Source organism: Penaeus monodon, chromosome 23 (genome assembly GCF_015228065.2).
Source record: "Penaeus monodon isolate SGIC_2016 chromosome 23, NSTDA_Pmon_1, whole genome shotgun sequence".
In the NCBI taxonomy this organism is placed as follows: Eukaryota; Metazoa; Arthropoda; class Malacostraca; order Decapoda; family Penaeidae; genus Penaeus; species Penaeus monodon.
This window is the reverse complement of record NC_051408.1, coordinates 14,545,533-14,546,004: the sequence shown is the minus strand read 5'-3', so window position 1 is coordinate 14,546,004 and position 472 is coordinate 14,545,533. Positions and strand designations below refer to the sequence as shown.

At 30.1% G+C, this 472-nt stretch overlaps 1 protein-coding gene across 1 annotated transcript in view; it reads left to right on the top strand.

The window, feature by feature from the left end:
- Positions 1-327, top strand: part of LOC119588353 — a gene marked incomplete in the record, with an annotated part of 20,904 nt that extends 20,577 nt beyond the window's left edge. Inside the window, 1 exon segment of the mRNA XM_037937038.1 lies at positions 1-327.
- Between the last annotated feature and the right edge of the window lie 145 nt (positions 328-472).

Genomic DNA, 472 nt, shown 5'->3' with positions numbered 1-472 from the left:
CGCAAACCCACATGACAAAATGATAAGCAAGTGAATAATATCATTTAATTCCCGTCACGTATTGACAGAATTTATTCATTTGTTTGACATTTATATTCGTAAAAAAATGATTATTACAAAGAAAAGTGAGTGGGTTTGTAATCCCGATAAAACTATGATAAACACACCAACCTCTGATAGCTTTAATATTACAACTGAATTCTCATGTTCTCTATTTATTGCATTTAGCTATAAGTATCGATCTTCATTTGTTTGTTAATCTGTCTTTGTTTTCATTTGATTGTTAAGTGTTTTTGTTGACTTTTGTTAATAGAAATATGTTGTCAATGTTGTGTTATTCTCCTATTCCACTGACGTACAGAGAAGCATACACAGACACAAACACACAAAATATAAAAAAGTATATAAATACTTAAAGATTGGTACCAAACGTCATCATGGTTATGTTAGTAATGAACACCCATGCAGGTAA